Genomic DNA, 17,718 nt, shown 5'->3' on the forward strand with positions numbered 1-17,718 from the left:
CATGCATGTATTTTTTGAATGCCTATTTGCTGTTGAAATCTGGAATATGTTTGGCCTATCTTTCAAAACTCATTTCAATGTTATAAATATAATCTCTGGAACAATCAACAATAGCAAGTTTTGTAACTCTTTCTAGTCTTTGCTTTCTTCTATTGTTTTATGGTTCATTTGGAAATATCAGAATAATGATGTGCTCTCAGGGAAGGATAGAAATCTTATTGAGTCTCGTAAGAGGCTCATATACTTTGACATTTCTATGCAGATCACAGTGATCCTGAAGGTGAAAAAAAGTAAATTTCTGTAGGTACTAAGAGAAGGAAAAGCTACCATGGAAAAAGCAGAGATTGCTTATGGGTACACATCAATAAAAGAAAAAGATGAATTTGAGTACACTCTGAGAGAATTCATCCAGCAGATCAAAATGGACAACATGTAGAAGGAACCGAAAAAGAAGGTTGAATATGACTACAGGGTGCTAGGATATAACTCTATTTCCCTTGATACCAATGATGAAGAAGAAGATGATGAGGAGGATCCTCCTTGAATCAAAAAATAGTTTGATATTAATTTTGAACAAGCCAGAATAATGATTAGTCATATATGTCTCGAGACTCTTATTATGTATTTCTGGATGTTGTGGTTTTCTATGTAAACTGATCTAATACTGCGATGTACTCTTTTTTATTACTTGATATGCAATAGAAAAATATTGATATCAATTTCAATTCCTAAAATGTTAATTTGACTTCTAATTAAGTCTAATATTAACATTTACTTTTCCTTTCATTCATAATAAAATTATAAATTTAATTTAATTATTTAAAATTTCTCTCATAAAATCAAATATTTATTGACTAAATAATTACAAAGTGAACTCTACCACAACTTCTCTTAAAATAAAATAAAATTATAAGTATTTATCTATTAACTTCCCTCTTGTATTAATAAATATTAAATTATCTATATGCAACTAAGAGTTTAACTAAACTTAAATAATCACTAATACTAACATTCACTTTATAACTAAATGGATAATATTTATTTCATTTATAAATCAATAAATTATTATTATTATTTTTAGATAAATAAATTTGAAAATTATATTAGATTTTTATAAAATAAAAATAAATATGTAATTAGTATTTTCGCATATCTTTAATCTCTCAAATCATGCAAGCATACTATACTTAGTTTTTTATTTTTAGCATATTTGTTTTCACATGCATGTAACCTTACTATACTTAGCTTTCTATTTTTACCATATTTGTTTTCACATGCATGTAACCACACTATACTTAGCTTTCTATTTTAAGAATATTTGTTTTCACATGCATGCAACCATACTATACTAAGCTTTCTATTTTTAGTATATTTGTTTTCACATGCATACATATGTTTAGTTACAACGTGTTTTCCTCTTTATTTATATTTTGCTTTCCAAATAAATATTGTACTTAAATTATTTTAGATGTAAGAAGAATATTCATCTATATTTAGAAAATTCATGATAATCACATAGTTCTAATAACAAATTTAAAGGTGAAACCCTGACTGTTCAATTTATTGTTTTCTTCCAATTTTCAATAATCATTTTTTCATTATATTAGAAAGGGGTTTATAAGAATATAGTCATAATAATTTTTTTTTATAGTTTTTCTATAATTTTTCTCAGTCAAATTTTCTTGATTAATAAGTTTTCCTTTTTCAAAATCTACAACATAATTCTTTATTCAACAATCAATACAGTAAATTAATAAGCAATATGCAAACACCCACGAAGACAAGAAGTAGACAAATCTTTTAATAAAATTCTACAATGGGTTTTCAAACCCTACCTTAAAACCATAGCTAAAATTCGAGACAATCTATGAATGCATTCAAATTCAAACCCTCTGAAACTCTCAACAATTCTTTTGATCCAATTTTGAATTTTGGTACTAAAAACCTGTGTAATTGCAAAACGAGTTCTAGATCTATGATAAAGAGTTCTCCCCTAAATTGGGGCTCTGATTGTGCAATTATGAGAGGGAAGCCACTGATCAATTATTGTTTATTACTTTATTACCTTTTACCTTTTCATGTACAATTTTTTTAGATATTTAATTACAAAATATCTTAACTTAAATAATTATCTTTCTCTCTTTAATTAATTTTCAAAGTTTTTTAATAATATATTTATTAATTTAATTAATAACATTATTTAGAGTTTATTATTAAAATAAAACTTCTAAATAATTATCTTTAAATTAAATAAATATAACTATGTTGCAATTAGAACTATAACTTTATCTTTAAATTTTATTCTTTTATATTTTATTTTCCTCTAGTTTATTAATTAGTACAAGCACCAATTAAAGCATAGTTTATTATTTAAATTAATAATAATAATAATCAAAGCTCATTGTTTAAATGCAACTCTAATTTAATTATTATTAAATAAATAATTAAAATAAATCAATATTAAATTTGTAATATTTTAATATATTGATTCTCTTTTTGTCCAACTTCTTAAAATAAACTTTTAAATTAAATCTTTTAAACTCAAGTACATATTTAATTAATTAATAATTAATTAAATATCATCATATTCTAATTTCTCTTTAATAAATTTTCTAAATTTAGAAATCTAAATTTAGACTTTTAGATTAAAACACATATTTAATTAGTTTTTAATTAATTAAATATTCTCATGCTTTAATATTTTCTTTTTAATTAGATAATATTAAATTATACGATTAACCCAATTTTGTTTTATCGGTAAACTGTCGAAGCCTAGATTAATTATTATTATTTGTTTGAATTAATTATTATTATATGTTAAGCGAAGGTAGATTCAAACTTAAAACCTCCCACATGAGAGGTTCACAAGTACCGTTGCGTTGTAGGCTTTTGCTTGATTAACTCAAATATTATAATTAAATCATTTATCAAATAAATCACATAGCAAAATTCGTATAAAAACAACATTACAAAAATAGACCAAAACTCAAAATCAAACAACACAGACAAAGATAAACTCATGGGATTTTAAAAAGGGTGGAAAGTTAGTTACAAGTCCTCCTTGCATGATAAGTATTTAGGCTATGGCTAGGATTGGACTTGAACATTATCTCCCCATTCTTACCATTGAGTTATTTTGATAGGGCATGCTTATCCTAACAATTCAAGGAAGTAGATACCCAGTACCTACATTCTGTATAAAAAATAAGCATGTACATGTATATAAATATATTTAAACTAAACAAGCAATGATAGGGAGTGGTACATCGTGTACATCTCAACTAGCAGGTGACTATGAATCCCTTCCTTAACCACATCAAACACGACAAACATAAAGATAAAATAGACACACACACACAACATACACATGCAAGAACGGGGTAAGTACTATAATAATTATAAGTCAAACATCAAATGCTCAGATAAAATAATGCATCGTTGTGAATATGGAGTAATCATGATTAAAGCATCATCTAACATTTCTATGAAAGGAATCACATTTATTAACTATGAATCATTAAAGCATCATTAATGCATGATCAACCATAATCATTAAACAACACATGAAATATAGTCAACTAAGTAATCATCGTTGATATATCTCTAGTCTAAGTTATGAAATAATATCCTTGAAACTACACATCCATGAAATAGGCATAAAAGATTTTCGTAAATATAATGGACAAGCAAACTATAGGTGGGCACTATAGTGATGATCTTGCAAATTATAGGCCTGTTATTATGGAAATTTTGTTTCGAATATGTCGGAGGTCATTGATAACGAATGCATTATGATTACTCTAGATATTGTTTCGGACAATTATAGATCATGATATATGTTATGATAGTGTTCATAACATTGTGATTGTAGTTATTTGACAAGTCACTATTTCAAAGTGTTAAAGTCAGATAATATGTTGTGTATAGATATGCTTGATACTGATATCTCATAAAATATTTTTGTCACTTCTCCCTTGCTAAGAGGGTGTGTTGAAGTATAGCATCAATCAAAGTGATATACTCATTACATTGAGAATTTGTATTCATGATTTATATGAACATTTTTTTATGTCTCTATGGAACATGCCTTTGTTGTAGCTTTTGTTGGATTGATTTTATCATGAGATACCTCATAGATGGTAAATTATCTTTAAGATAAATATCTTAAATATATATAATATATATTATATATGTAATATTATATATATTATGTATTATATATCTTATATATTAAATTTATATGTAATATAATATATACTATGCATTATATATAATAACATATTACTTTTATGGTTAATATATTAATATTATATATATGCTTAAAGGTGAGTTACACATATAGTTATTTATTAACTAAATGATGATTAACTATAGGGACATGCCTCTTGAAGAGACATGTCTCCTACTCTCATATTTATATGAGATCCAAATTTGTATTTGAAAATCATCAATAACAATGGCCATGATTCTACATTTATGGAAACGATCTTAGTTACTTTAACATGTTGAAGATTACCTCCACCTTTTTTGAATGTTATTATATTCTTGCGGATTAATAGGATAGACTGAGTCAATATTTTAATTTAAGCTTAGTTGAAAGATTCTAACTCAAAATATCTAAATAACCTATTTAGGATTGAATGTTGTAAATCTCTCATGGCCTCTAACCTCAAAGTTAGATTCTAAAAAAATTCATGAGTTATATAATAATCTTTAATCAACATATTTTGTTCATTTAATTTCTTCATTAATATGAAAATACTAACAAAGATCTTGGCCATTAAGACTTTCCCTGTGCAGATTTCTAACTCTATAGAATGAGGAAGGACTATACGCATAATTTTTACATGGATAATGCTACATACCAATTTCATATCAAATAATGGGCAAAGTAGTGCAAATTTAACAAAGTATAATAAGCAAAAGATGTAAAATGTACAAATAATAACAAAAGCATCCTAATATAAAGGAAAACCTTTGTAAAGGTGTCATATTTGAGTATTTGCAAGATTAGACAACCCCTCAAGTAGGTAGAGAAACTAGGGTATGATCCTTTTATTCTTTGTATAGTATAGGACCCTGGGTCTTGGGCAAGACTAGAGGTTTTCTTGCTTTGTTCTTTCCTACAAGTGTCCATTTGAATGGAGACTTTGTAATTCTACAGGGCTTCAGCCTTTTACCAATAAAAAATAAATAAATAAATAAATAAATAAATAAATTATATATATATATATATATATATATATATATATATATATATATATATATATATATATATATATATATATATATATATATATATATATATATATATATATATATATATATATATATATATATATAAAACCTATCAGATGACAATTTTTTTTTTTTAGATTAAATTTTATACCTTTATCATATAAATTTTTTAAATATATTTTAATTAAAATGAATTGTTAATTTCTAACTAAAAATAATAATTAAATATATAGATATTATATGTCTTTGTTAGAGAGTTTTCCTTAATTTATTCGCATGTGAAAATAATGAATATATTTATCTATTATTATATTTACTTATAATAATTTATAGTTTTTTTTAAAATTTAGAAGTATTATATATATGTATCACTTAATATTTTACTTGTTATAAGTTTTAGTTTATATTATATTAATTTAATTTTAAATATATAACAAATTACAAATATAAAATGTATATTCTTACTAAGTACAACTCACTTCTTAAGTTGTTTCATTGAACTTCTTTTTTCTATCAAATATATACAATGAGTGCAGGTCAAAACATGAAGAATGCCTATTATTTTTCTTGTTGGTTGTGTGGAAAAATATAGAGTCAATTAAAGGCTAACTTGAAGAAAATCCTCATCTACCAAAGCTCAAAAAGAAAAAAGAAATAGCAATTGTTGTATATTCAACAAAACACTGATCAATGGTCAAACAAAAAATCAATACTTTCTATAAGAAATATTTCTATCGACATACAACTCCACATCAAAACCTAAATTTAAATTCACAAAGAGAACATTAAGTATAAAAGATAACATAAATTTATAAATCTCCAATATATAATGATCTCTTAAATGCACTTTCTAGATTACTCAAAAAATGGAAAAAAAATAATAAAGCAATCATAAAGGCCCTTTTGAAGAAGAGATTTTTTTCCATTTCTCACTTTACTTCATCCTTAAAAAGGCAAGAAGAAAGAATGAAAAATAAATCAATAATTTTGCAATTGACTGGTTGCTTTGATTGCTGCTGCATTCAATTACAGGGTAATTGTTCAGATTCAGGAAAAACCATTAAAGAAAATTCAAACCCTTACCAAAGGAGAATAAAGAAAATACAGTGAGGTGATGTCGATCCTAGAAGATGTCTTAGAGGAGGAGGAGCTTCTTCAGATGGCATTGAAGGAGCAAGTTGAATGAGATTTGAATTATAATTGCCCCATTCCTAAGCAAGTAAAACTCATGGCGAAATTAGTTCCTGACAAGATAGATGTTGCATTTTTTTGTTTAGACATTGTATTTCTTAGAGAGGTCCTATGAATTTTTATAGCCTATGCATGAGTCATTTGACCAGTGGTGGTAGCATTTATGCACCAATCAACATAAGGTCAACATATTGACTTGTGCTTACTTGCCCAGCTTGTCAATTTTCACACATTCTATCATGGAATGTAACTTTTCATCTGTTGTGGATTATCACTTCTCGAAAATTCTTTACCCTTTTTAAATTTTTTATATGAGACATCACCAAATCCGGCCATGACTCTCATATAATAGCCCATCAACTAATTAAAGTGATGTTTACATATTTTTATTAATAACATTAATAATAATTTGTGTATTATAATTTGAGGGATAAAAAAAGAGAAAAATATTTGTATAGTTATATGATGATATTTTGCAATATACGTTATTACTTAATAATTCTCCTCCTTTCTTTTTTAACAATTTATTTTCAATTTCAAAATGACAGTTTCTCTAATAAAGTAGTAAAATATTATAGCTTTTTAAATTAAAACAAAAAATTTACTTAAGTAGTTACATGAGAACTTAAGGTGAGGGAATGCTAGCATCATATACCTTGATTAGCTTAATTTGGCTAGCATGACAACTCAACATTTTTAAAGATATTTGTATGAATATTGACTTTTAAAAAAAAATAGTAAACATCTTAAATTTTGTATTTATAATATTAATAATAATTTGTGCACTTGGGAATTAAGGCTTAAGTGAAATGATAGGGTTTCTAACCTATAGTGTCGACAACTAACGATCAAATCCTCATGGGGTTACTCTTTATTGTGTCAACAATTGAGAGCCTTTACCTTCATTCTTGGTGAAATAGTGGGGCTTTTGTATGTAGAGCTTACAACTAAGGTTAATAATTTTCAAGCTTTGACCCTTTAGTGAAATGGCGAGGCTTCTCACTTGTAATAACAACAAACAAGGTTCAAATCCTCATAGGATCACTCTCTACCATGTCAACAGTTGAGAGTCTTTACCTTGATTCTAGGTGAACTATTCATCTTCTTGTTTGTAGAGCTTACAACCAAGGTTATATTTTTTTTTTTTGGGGTTAACCCTTTGGTGAAATGGTTGGGCTTCTTTCCTATAGTGCCAAAAACCAAGGTTCAAATTCTTTTAGGGTTACTCTCCATCATGTCAACATTTGAGATAATTTACCTTGACCCTTGCTGAAATACTAGGACCTATTCCTATAGAGCTTACAACCAGGGTTGAATAATTTCAGGCATGTTATTGGGCTACCATGGGCTGATATGTACCATGTCAATAAAAGTGAGGTTTGATGGGATGCACTTGAAGAGGGATGACCCAAAAAAAATTTAATGGGGCTTTAAAATGGAACCAAGGACAATCAGAGTGGGATGTGTAGCAAACAATTTCATAAGAAGCATTCTTTTAATAGAAACAAAGAAATTGTAGAATGAAAAAAACAACATGGAACCAACCCAAGCTACTTTCTTGGTAGTTGACATGGCTATTATGATAAAATTTGACAATCCACATTTGGAGTGGGGCTTGTCAACTATCACAAATGACATTGTAACTAGTAAATCACATGTGTGGAAAATTGATAAAAGTATTGTTGGAATACTTTAGAATAACTTGGGGGGGGGGGGTGTGAATTAGTTATCCAAGGTCTAGATGTATAAATAAAACTTTTTACAACTTAGTGAATCCATAAAACATTTATACCCATGCATGCATTCATGCAATCACTAAAACTTATAGGTTACTATCAAATCAACTTGCAAAAATGTAAAGCATGAAACATAACAAATTCATCAACAAACTTGACACAATGATTTACGTGGAAATCCAATTTGGGAAGACCACCAGTAACATGCTACTCCTTTTCACTCTTCTGAAGTGATGCCTTGTGAAAGGCCAACCTTGTTAAAGGTTACAACATGCATTGTTAAATGTGACCCAATTAAGGGATTCCAATCACCTTGTTAGAAGTGAGCCTTGTTAGAGAACTTTAGGCCATTCACTTGGAATGACACCCAATTAAAGGATTTACAAATTATTGTTAGGTCATCCTTAATCCAAAGGATATTCCCTAGACTGATACAATTTTTAGAGAGTAACAGTAGAGCTTTGATCTGATACAACTTACAACTTCTCTTGCAGATTATAGATCTCTGTTCAATCCTCAATTCTGCTTGACCTTCATACTTTGCAGCTCTGAGAGCTTGTTCACTCATCAAGCATTGATTTCCTTAAGCCTTATTACATAACATGCCATCAAAAACTCCTCTCTTGGGACACTTAACTCCTTCTCTTCCTTAGGTTCTCGCACATGACAACATTGCTTCATGACTAGACATTCCTATAAATAGGAAATTAGGATATTTTCCCACTCATTTTCCATCATCCAATTTTGGGTTTTGGATGAATTGGGTAGGATACAATGTATCTACCCCATATTTTGTCTCTTCTAGAAAATTCTCCTAGAATCCATTTGAATTCACCTCAAAATGGTTTACATCAATTTCTATGCCACTAGCTCATCAACCTTATCTTCCTCCTAGTTCACAAGTTTCAAGAAAACAAACTTGTTGGCTTAGATTTGGTGAATCTTCAATCTTTAACATAATGCAACAACTTGGCATTATCAACCTTCTGATGCTCGGCATATACTACGTTGTTTGACATCAATTGTAAAATCAGTCAGCATCAACTAAAGTTTATCGATGCTCAACATCAACTAAACTTTACTCAGCATCAATTGTCTTGCTCGACATCTATTAGAATTTTCTTTTACTCTGCTCCAATTGACTTTCTACTTGGCTTGCACTGACTTTTCTCAGCACCTACTATCCACTCAGTCAAGTTTGACAGACAAACTTTGTGCAACTTGTTCTTCTAAACTTTCTAAGTGTAGCCAACATTTATAACCTTAAGTATATTATCAATACATCATATCAACACTGTCTTAACTAATCCTTGTACTTCATTACAAAATCATAACTCAACCTTTCCTCTAGGTGCTATTGTTACCTCCCATTGATCAAATCCTCTTCATCAATCAACTAAGTGATAGTACTTGAATCTTATAAGTAGTTGTCTTACTAGCAGATAGCAGGTTTGACATTAGTGACAAAACAATTATTGTAACACATAGTCTTCAACAATCTCTCTTCAACAATGATCTTTTCAATCATATCTCAACAAGTATTTCAATCAACTAAATAAAATTGAGCAATTCTTAATTTTTTTGAATATCCCACATATACTAAAAGGTAACATATTAGATGTTTTAATGAAAGTAATCAATGGGGTGCAGGGAGGGAGTGAGAATTGGGGAGATATGAAATTTGAATTTTGCATTGGGTGGATCTATCAAAGATTGTGCAGAGAAGGGTTCTAGGGTCTATTAAGAGGAGGAAGACTAGGAGAATATTGTTCCCTCAGGGAACAAGGGCCCATGAGAATCTTGGAAATCCCTAGGGAAGGAGGTTTTGAAATTTGATTTGACTTTGATGGGCCAAAAAATTGCTTGGAAGGTCCCTAACTCGGGGTCAAAAGGTATATGGTCTTCTCTCTTTGGGATAAAAGCTACAGGTAAGTTGTCCTTCTCAAAGATTAAAGACATCTCAAACAAAGAAAAGGGAATATTTGCTATTGAAATCCCTAATGAACTGGTAGACCATAAGATTACTTCTATGACATCCTCTTTGGTTGGGAAGTTCATTGGCTCTAGGCCAAATATAGACATTGTGAGAACCCATGTGATAAATAAATGGGACCTAAAAGGGCAAGTGGAGATAGTGGCTATGGCTAAGGGCTTCCTCTCCTTTGAGTTCTCTTTTATGGAGGATGTTATAAGGATTCTATGTGCTGGATCCTGCTCCTTGGGCGATCAATGCTAGCCTTGTAGAAATGGTCTTCAAAGCTGTATCTTAACGATTCCTTCTTTGTTCAAGTGCCTATCTAGGTCCAGTTGCTTGAACTTGCAATGAAATTTTGATATGAGGATGTTTTCCATGGCATAGGTAAATCTTTTGGGGAGCTCTTATCCATAGATCCTATCATGATTTTGAGGAGCAGGCTAACTTATGTAAGAATATGCATTAGATTTTATAAGGGAAGAGATATGTCAAAAGTGGTGTACCTCCATTCTAAGCTGGACACCCATATTCAAAAGTTGGCTTTTGAAAGTGTCCCTTTTACTTGTTTCCATTATAAGAAGGTGGGCCATGTGGCTAAGCTTTTCCCTAGGGTTTTGGAGGAGAAATATAGGAAATATAATTTGAATAAAAAAAAGGCCAAGGGATTAACAAAGGATAGAATCAACAGCTCCAGAGAGGGAGAGAAAGTGTGGAAACTAAAGGGAATAACTAACAAGAAATTAGGACTAGAGCAACAGTAGGAGCAATTAGAAGCTCCTCCTCCTTTGGTAGTTGAGGAAGTCCTAGGGACAAAACTATCAGGTACCAAAACTTTGTGTGAGGAATTACAAAGGCTAGTGTCTATGAAGCAGAGGATGGCATCTGTGCTAGATGATCTAGAAAATTTGAAGCAGTCATGCCCAACTAGTGAATTAACCCAAAAGGATTAGCTAGAGATAGTGGATCTTGACCCAACAATAGGTAGGGATATATCTTATGATCCCAATACCCAAGCCAGGGATGAGAAGGAAGAGGCAATTTTTTTAGGTGTTTTAACCCTCAAAGGAGGTGGTAATATTAGTAAGGGGATTGTCTCTATCGGGAAGATCTCTAGAGTGGTGGAAATGGCTAGATCCTTATCGCTAAGGAAACTTACTCATATGGAGGCTTTGTTTGTAACCTATATTGATGAACACCAAGGGAAGTGGAAATCTATAACAAAGAAAAAGAAGAGCTAGGACCCATCTCCAGTTTCCCTAGCTGCAAAAAGAAGCATAGTGAAGGCTGATGTTGGACCAAAACCTAAGACTCCTAGAAGAAATAGTAATAATCAAAATAGGAAAGAGAAGACTAGAACGAACCTAGCGGATGGGAGCCAAAGGACCATCCAAGAGACTTTCAAATCAAAGAAGAAATGAAGGTCATATCTTGGAAAATTAGGGGTCTAAATGAATCCCATAAACAAGAGGTAATAAGAAATATGATTAGGGATCACAGGCTAGATTTCATCCTAATTCAAGAAACCAAAATGAGAAAGGAGGTGGTGGAAAGAATCTCTTGTAGTAGTAGTTTGGAAGGCTTTGCAACAAACTCAGAAGGGCCTTCGGGAGGTTTGCTCACTCCCTATAGCTCTTATCTCTTTAAGTCTCAAGTTGTTTATGATGAAGGTAATATTCTCCTCATTCAAGTTGAAAATATTAAAAATAAAGATTTCTGGTTCTTTTGAATGTGTATGTTCCCAACACTAAGAATGGTAGGAGTATTTATTGGGCTAAAATTAAGAATGTTTTATCTAGATTCCAAGTGGTAATGTGTATTATAATGGGGGACTTCAATACACCTTTAAGGGAGGATGAAAAACAAGGAGGTCTGTCTCTGGATCTGGACAGTAAGCTAGACTTTGCCGACTTTATCAATGATTTGGCCTTACTTGATGTTGACCTTTAGGGAAGTTTCTTCACTTGGTCTAATAGAAGAGTGGGAAGAGAATGCATTTAGGCTCATTTGGATAGGGCTCTCATCTCTTTAGATTGGTTGACTTCTAATAATTACAATCTTTCATTGTTGGCCAGGATTGGTTCAGATCATTCACCCATTTCTCTTACTTTAGACCCAATTGACATCAAGCGTAACTTCCCTTTTAGATTTGAGAAAATGTGGAGCTCCCACTTGGATATTTCTCTATGTATATTAGAATGGTGGAATATGCACATTGAGGGAATGACTATGTTTAAGGTGGCTAAGAAACTACAAAATGTTAAGTTGAATATTAGAAAGTGGAACAAGTTAGATTTTGGTAATATCTTTCACTCCAAAGCTTAGATCTTAACAAACTTAGGCATCATTCAGGATGCTATTAAGAAGGAGGGGTATAATGAAGAGAGGCTAGAGGATGAAAAATCTATCCTTTTGAACAAGGTACTAAATGTCTTTCATGTATCTAGGCTCAAAAGAGAGTTGAGACATAAGGTGACTCCTTCAACACTATTGCCACCATTGGATGATGAAGGAAGAATAATCGTAGTGCTTGAAGCAATCACTAAAATAAGGGAAATGACCCTCTACAAGTGTGTGATCAAGGAGTACTTAGTGAAATGGAAAGACTTGCTGGTGGAAGATGTAAATTGGGAAAATGAGCAGGTCTTGATGCACCGAAAACTAAAATTGCTTGAGGGAAAGCAATTAATGGGGAGGGAGGATTGTAATGCCTCTCTCTAAATATGGGGCATGGAAAGTAATTTATTTAATGCTTCTTTCCTTCTTTCTTTGCATTTCATAAATTGTTAATAAAATATATATGTTTATATGCAATGTCACAATATGCTTGAAATTATAAATGTGTGTAAAAAAAAGGAAAGTGGGAAAAAACAAGTGAGGTGAATCTTTTAGTGTAGGCTTGTTTTCCAACGTGGCTCAGGAAGTGAAGAGGACTTGAGTGTTACTCAATAGGAGATTTATGTATGGGAAAAAAAATGCTCAATTTGGGAAGGAAAAGAAATTGAATTTTTGTAGGGTCTTGTAGAGAGTATTGTGGTAGTATTCGATAGAAGCTATGTTTGGGGTTGAGAGATGCCCCCAAAATAGTGTGAAAGAACATGTAATAGTCATGGGTTATATTCATTGGTTAGTATTCTATGTAGTTAGGGGCTGACCAAGAAATTCACTATCTTTAGTGATGATAAATGCACCTAGGATAGTCATTCAAGTTTGGCAAAATAGTTAAGAAAGTCGGTTGAGTAGTTCATAGGGAAAGCCGAGCTTCTCAATAAATGTTTTGAGACTTTACAAGTAGGAAAAAACTAGAGATTACTTTAGTGGAAAATCTTTTCCTTTTGGCAATCTCGTCTCATGGGTCGATTGTCATTTGGTGAAAAGCGCATGCAACATAGGTCAATTGCATCGCCAGATACTTATCAGATTTGGGTCCAATGCTCATGGTAGTCACCCATTAATTATTACATGATTGGTCAAAAATATCAGTCCAATTGCTAATGCAATATACATTTTGGATACATTTATTTTAAATTTTTTTCCATCCTTTGCATGTTGTTTCTTATAGGACCACATTCATTTTCCATTACTACAACCAAATAATTTTCCCTTAGGTTGGGTGTTGCCTACCATTTTTTTGATGTGTGTCGCCCACCAGCCGTATTTAGCCAACTGTTTCCTACTATGGGCTTGCAAAGGAAGGTGCATTTCATGCTGCATTTGACATTCCTACTTGTTAATCCCACATAATTCACCAACCTAGATTGGACTATAAGGTATTATTATTCTACACAATTTACTCTTTTCTAGTCTGGAGACTAGCATTTCTTATTGCTGCCGAAGTTTCAAAGTGCTAAGTGCATTGCCCATTAACTTGTGGACCCTGGTTTTTGTAAAAGGCAAGTGATTTTTAATTTTTTTTTTATGTCGACAATGGTACTACCATACTAGTACAGTGGTACTGGTTATTTTTTAGTTTTCCTATCCAGTGTCCACTGGTGATTGGACATCTCACATGCTAAGATAGCCTATAGGTTTGTGAATTATATTGGGTAGTACCACAAACTGTAGTACCGTAGTAGTAGTACCCCTTTTTGGAAAATGAATCATATTATTGTTATTATACATAGTCTAAGTAGTCTACTACCACTGTTGATAGTCTTTGAGTCATCACTATTTGAGTCTTTTGTTCAACAACTAAGTTGATTAATTTTTTGCAGCCTTTATTAGCTTGCAATGTCAAACAAGAGGGGTAACATGGGTTCTAATAGGATCCCTGAAAGTGAAGAGAGCCACCATTACCAAAACATAGAACCATAGTGGCATATTTTGGTAGTAGAAATGTTGGGAACCTACAAGATTCACAAGTTAGATCTCTAGTGCTTATTGAAAAAGGAAATTCATCACAAGTTGGAGACTCAGACCATATTAAAGAAGTTCAAGTTGGTGAACCTGATATCTCAGTTGAGGACAAACTTGAACATGATTTGGAGGCACTTCCCCTGAGTAGGGAGTCAAAAGCCAATATTATAGAGTTGGAGTCAATCCAAGACTAGTCGGATGAGAAAACCAAAATTGATTCCATAAATCATATTCATGTACAAAGGGGGAAAAGAAAATTGGAATCAAAGAAAGATCGATCTTGCTGGGATCTATCCAAAAGGAATTTTCAGTTAGAATGGGTGGAAAAGTACTGGTTCATTGAACCAGTGGCCAATCCAATTGATGGTAAGCCTCCTATAGAATGTAGATGTAAGATTTGCACAAAGATAACAAAGAAGGAGAAGAGGTTGCAACTTAAACTTGATACCATAGAAAAACATGTCGATAGAATTTATAAAAAGGAAACTATAGATAGAGTTGAAAAATTTGTGCTAACTTGGAAAATAAAGGACAACTATTTGCATATTAGGAATGCTGAAATATACGAGTTACACCAGCAATTACAGGAGAAGCATTTTGTAGTAAAAGGTTCCATTGAAGATTTCATTGGCAAAGAAATGGAAGTGCAAAATATGGGAAAAGTAGTTGAATTAAGTGTGGTCTTTTATATTTTGAGTAGAGGATTTCCTATGCCAGACTACCCTTCAATAATTGCCTTATTGCACTTTTTCAAAGTTCAAAACTATCTGAATAGTCACTGGTCAGTAAACAACAGGTGGGAATGGGCTAGATGTCTTGCACAGGTTGAAAAAGAAGATATGAAGGAAAAAATAAAACACTCAAATTTTATTGCATTGTCTCTAGATGAAGTTACAATATTGATAATACTTCCTAGGTGTGCATGCATGTTTATACTGTAAATGATCTTTGTCGTCAACCCTTTCTACTATCTGTTGCTAAATTGAATTGTAGTGTGATAGCTAAAAATTTATATGAATTATTAAAGACTACTCTAATTGAATGTGGAGATTTGGATAACATGGAGATTGCCAAAAATTTGGTTGTGTGTTGGAGTGGATGGAGCTTCAGTTATGCAAGGTCATAAAGGCGGTCTTTGCAAAAAGATCAAGAATGATTTGGCACCCTACTCTATTCCCATTCATTGCATGGCCCATTGAATGAATCTAGCTTTTATAGTTGTCAGTGATTTTGGCTGTGTAAGTAAAGTGGAATCTTTAATAAAAGAGATTTAACAATACTTTTGTTAAAGTCCAAAACGAGTTCAGGAATTTCAACACTTTTCTCAAGGACTTACTAATGGGAGGAAGCTTCTTAAAGACAATGATACCAGATGGATCTCTTTGGATGGACCAACGCATCGAGTAATCTCTAAATATTCGTCATTTCTTGGACTAATCCACTTTGTGTGATATAGATTCCCTCAGCTATATTTAAGTCTAACTAATGTTAAGATACTCTTAACTTTAGTAGTTATTCTCCCCATGCTACAGGACATGAGAAATATTATAAAAAAGATTCAACAAAGAGCTATGTACATTGCAAAATATAATAAGCTACATAAAATGACATGTAATAACCTAGATACTCTGTATCGATTACTACCATTAGATGAATCAAAGTTTGCAAAGTGGATAGAAATCACATATTTGAACAATCTTGGGAACTTTTTACATATTTGTGCAAATGATGAGGTTTATGCCAGGGTACGTGGAGTTGACATACCAATGTAGAAATATGCCCATGTCAACCCTGACTCCAACCTCAAAAAAGAAAAAAGAGAAGTTGAATCAGAACCAGAGAAGGTACTTTCATGTGTTACAAGTGGAGACTTCAAGAAGATCAAAGACTCTGTGCTTGACATTGTCAAGCGAGTTTGCTACAATCTTTTGTCAGAAATTAGATTTAGATTTCGTCCAGAGGAACTACTCAAAGCAATGTCAATTGTTTTTCCACAATATTGGTCTCTAAACTATCTGACTGATTTTCGAAGAAGGATAATGACTTTGATTCAAAAATTTTGCAAATCGAAAATAATCAATGGAGTAACTATAAATCAAATTTTAGATGAATCTTGACTAAGAGATCAATCATATTCTTTTGCAAGCATAATGAGGGAACAATATGATCTTATGGAGAACCCAAATGAAGAGGGAGTAGTAACAAAGCTTTGAAAAAATCTTGGTGAGAGCAATTAGTTGAGAGAGTCAATACTAGAATATTTCAAGCTTACTGATTTATGTTTGACAATGATATTGGGTTCAATGGAAGATGAGAGAGTTTTTAGTACTTTGGGCTTCCTGAAGTCAAAGGTTAGAAAAAAATTAGACAAAAGTTTGGATAATTGTGTGAAGCTCTATAATTCTAGGTATGAGGTAGATAGTTTCCCTTATGACAGGGCTCTCAACATTTGGAGAAACCAATGTCAAAGAAGAGGGATTGCCAACATTTCAAACCCAAGTGGTAGTGGCAGTGGCAGTGGTGGTAGTTCATGTCCTAATACTGGAAGCAATGAAGATGATGTTGACTTTGGCATGTATACTAACACTGAAAATGAATCTGAAGAAAGCACAATGAACAATGAAATGTTATATGCAATAAATGAGGAGGATTCTGATGATAGTGACGCTGAGCTAGTCCAAGTAGAGTGGCAACTATAGCAGCTTCTCAACTTCAAGCTCTATCTTCTATGTGAGTCAAGTAGTAGGCTAGTATCTCTAACCTAAGACTCTATCTAGTAATTAATAATGTTTGTAGAAGTTAATTTATAGCCTTCATTCACTGTTCTTTTATAAATGCTTAAATTTTTGAGATGTTCATTGAAACTAGTTATTACGTTTAGAGTCTACACATGTTGAGATTTTCATTGATTGTATTTTAAAACATGTTGAGATTTTCATTGACTCTAGTTTTAATACAATAGTACATGTTGAATTTGAGATTTTCATTCATTCTAGTTTTTAGACATTTTTACTTTTAGATTTTCATTGATTCTAGTTTCTTTAAGAAATTGTAACATAATGCATTTAACAGAATAATCTCTATTAAAAAAAGAAGTATTATAATTTATAATTATAAATAAGCCTGTAAAATAATACATTTAACAATTACAAACAATTACAACCCTTTGCAAATGACTCAATGTCAAATTGAAATGACCCTGAATTCCCTTCTGTAGATAAAAGG

The sequence above is a fragment of the Cupressus sempervirens genome, chromosome 2 (genome assembly GCF_028749045.1).
Source record: "Cupressus sempervirens isolate cs-2001-9-10 chromosome 2, ASM2874904v1, whole genome shotgun sequence".
Classification (NCBI taxonomy): Eukaryota; Viridiplantae; Streptophyta; class Pinopsida; order Cupressales; family Cupressaceae; genus Cupressus; species Cupressus sempervirens.